Source organism: Anneissia japonica, unplaced genomic scaffold (genome assembly GCF_011630105.1).
Source record: "Anneissia japonica isolate Jap-2015-1 unplaced genomic scaffold, ASM1163010v1 scaffold1889_len2455224_cov183, whole genome shotgun sequence".
Taxonomy (NCBI): domain Eukaryota; kingdom Metazoa; phylum Echinodermata; class Crinoidea; order Comatulida; family Comatulidae; genus Anneissia; species Anneissia japonica.
In genome coordinates, this window is record NW_022752980.1 from 762,941 (window position 1) to 766,405 (window position 3,465).

At 35.6% G+C, this 3,465-nt stretch overlaps 1 protein-coding gene across 2 annotated transcripts in view; it reads right to left on the reverse strand.

The window, feature by feature from the left end:
• The window catches only part of LOC117122599 (methyltransferase-like protein 27), a 12,814-nt gene extending 10,407 nt beyond the window's left edge, over nucleotides 1-2,407 (reverse strand). Inside the window, exon 1 of one of the 2 annotated variants that reach the window (XM_033268237.1) lies at nucleotides 2,385-2,407. The gene's annotated coding sequence lies outside the window, so the exon portion shown is untranslated. Of the gene's footprint in view, nucleotides 1-1,013; nucleotides 1,368-2,384 lie in introns of those variants that run through there. The other variant, XM_033268236.1, reaches the window with a different exon arrangement.
• Nucleotides 2,408-3,465: the final 1,058 nt, after the last annotated feature.

The window sequence follows — 3,465 nt, forward strand, 5'->3', positions numbered from 1 at the left end:
ATTAGTATTAAAATAATTTAATTTATATACAGTTTTTAATCGTCATGTTTCGACGTGTCACACGTCATCATCAGGTAATAATGCTACTACCGGTTTATATACTACCGGTCAGATGTACGACAAAACAAGCAAATATTGAGGTTAGTCATGTATGAAGAGGTCATGAATACTTCGGTAAGTCATGCATGTTGATTAAAAGCTATATACATTTTATTAGTTGCATTATACTGCATTGGTATTATAATAATTGTAATTAATAATGTTATCAAGATTGTTATTGTTATTTTCTCTATGTTTTGGTCTATCAATTTGTTATGTTGTGTTTTTGGAAATAAAAAAAAAAGTAAACAGAAAAAAAAAACTCTCCCCAAGCTGCTGTGGGCGTCCCCATGACAACAAGGAAGATGGTCGTGGAAGTTTACGCACGCGACCATCTTCATAAAATTCCACCCATTCTTTCCCCCCCCCCCCACACACCAACCACACCTTTCAAACTCTGATGATCCGCACTCAGAGTCAATTCAACATGCCGGAGGGCTCTTTCTGTTTTTACAATATGTCTCGTAAAGACCAACTATTTTGTCTATCCAATGTTTTCCCACTCTATGCGCTATGCTCTATTAGGCATTCTCACACACCTGACTCTAGTTCCGTTGCCTCTGGGTCGTACAGTGGTATAAGCAACAATACCGATCATTGTCTTTTGAGAACCCGCTTTGGATTCCTCGTTATGCGATGATGAATTTAATATGAACAAGGGTTTTCAGAATTCAATCTGAATTAGGAGAGAAAGTATAGTGTCATTAATTGCGTCAGATCACCCAATGGTAAACACCTCAATTCGATTGTCTGTGCCAGACAATGGACACTAACCCATACAATGGAAAATGAAATTCATATATTCCACACAAAATTTTTTCGACGCATCTCACGCATCAAATTGCCAGATAAACCTTTACACACACACAAATGGGAAGAGCTTGAGTAGAGTAGCAAAAGAAAGGACGTCTGACCTGGTATAGAAATTCTCCTTCGCTTTCGTCTAATATTCCAACACAAAGGGCACTTTTCGAATCAATGGAAAAGTCAGGCTACAAAGAGGACGACCAAAACCCACATGGATTGAGAGGGACACTAAAAGAAAAATAAGATATATCCACATACTGGCCGATTGGAGAAGTCTTGTCGGGTGCGGTATGTCGCAAGACGTTTAGCGAGGATGATGAGATCTAACACGTCATAATAACAGATTGTGATTTTTTTTCCCTGTTACGTCGCAAGACTCTGGTCGACTGAACCCAATATAGTTACTGAAGATGCTTTTTTTTTTGTTTTTATAAAAGATAAATTAAAGATTATTCGTATTCGTAAAGCTATCTTGTTTAACATGTCTTTTGCTATTGTTTTTGAACTGTATGTTAAAGTGTTGCTAGAGGATATTGTCGTTGGCCCACGCTTCGCATAGTTAAAGATGCATTATATGCATATAACCTACACAAATGCCAGATTACTACATTGGTCAATGTTATTCGACAAAAATATGCTAATGCTTTATTGTGGTTGGGTAATATACAAATGCTTGAATGCTATTTGAGAGACAAATTTGTAATTCAGTCCGAGTTTGATTACAGACTCAAAACAGGCAATTGCAACTTCGGGAGTTTGTGGAAATATTTAGCTACAAAGTGAATGTAGTACATGTAGGCTACAATCGTTTAATGTTGGACTGAAAAGAGATGAAGACCGTAACACATCTTCGTATTCGAGCAAGAACTCTAATACTGTGTCTTGGCGGTCTACTTGTATAGGGTAAGTCGGGGATTAATAAATATCTATCCATACAAAAAACAAGCCATGAAGAGCTTCGTATCTTTTGAATTCATTCAAAGCTACTTCATATCTTATATAATATATATTATTTAGGCATTTAGGTATGCTTGAAGTACACTCTGTAAAAAAAATAATAAAATATCGGCTTTTTTGTCTGACATTTTAATATTTAACTACTGTTGTTTACGTTTTTAGTAACATCAGGTGATCATACTTCATGAATGTATACATTTTAGATTACTTCACTGCAATGTCGATGATGTTTTATGGTTGTCAATATTATACTTTATCAGTGAAATAATGAAATGCCCTACAATAGGTCCTAAACGAAGTAAAATGTGCTCAATATCGAATATTTTCTTACATATTTATGTTATAAGTAACGTAATAAAAGCGTTAAAACTGTTGAGAATTAAGAGTTTTACCTAATAGACCTAACCAATGCACCGCGGGGAGGGGGCGCTATTCGAGTGAAGCGGGCATTTTAATAGGTTTCTTTGAGGAAATCTGACAAAAATAATACTGTACAAATTTGAAAAAAAAAATACACATACCCCTCCCATACATGGAGTGTTCACAGCTTGGAATCAAAGATTACACAGGGGAAATTAAGGTAAAAAATCCCAAAACCACCTTCCCAATACAATGGGTGTTCACAGCTGGGCAGGTTCTTTATGTTGCTTATGGATTTTAGGTCAACGCTCATTCTTCTTTCTGGCAACATTTTAAAACCCTAAGTAGCAAGAAATTAGGTCGAATTCAATCAAGGTAGAACCGGTGACACCTCCCATACATGGGTGCTTACAGCTTGGGATCAAAGGCCACATAGGGTTCATTAGGGTCAAAACCCCCATTTCTGTCACAAATAACAAGGTTGAGACCTCGTTCCGACGACGAAGGGGAGCCTAGATAAATAATAATAATAATTTAGCGTCTAAAGAAGCCTAATTTACTCCACGGACATTTGCGAGATGGTCAGAAAGAAACCCTTGTATCCGTCCCTTGGCCCTGAACAGATGATACAGTTTTCATTATGAATTTGCTGGGAAAATTTATAGGAAAATATATGCGCAGAATCGTAACTAATGCATTATTCATTGATTATATATTAAGATTAGGTCATGGCCTAATATTCGGCAAAATCTGCCAGGAAATCGGCCTCTATTTTCCGGATTTTTACGCCTAATTTTTGAGCGGAGAATTTTTTGACCCCGCAATATGAATGTATGTTTATAAATATAAGTATATACGACAGTAGATATGTATATCAAAAAATATAAAGAAACAATGATGGACTGACCCTGTATTATGTATAAGTTTAAGAGCTAAAATGGGTGTAATTCTAAGAAAGTAGGCCTATATGTTTTATATTTTTGTTATTTTGAGGTTTTTGATTTTCAAAAAAATAAAAAGTAACAAAAAGAGAAAGAAATAATGGTGAGTGAAATTCCCACAAAAGAGAAAAAAAACCCTCTGCACTCAGTTTGTTGATGGTCAACCGTATTCAGACAACCGCTATAGGACCGGAATCAGTAGCACGTGGCATTCCTATATCCTAATAGAATTCTAATGAATCCATCTACGTATACGTATTCATACATACAATATAATAAATATAGAAACATGTATAATATA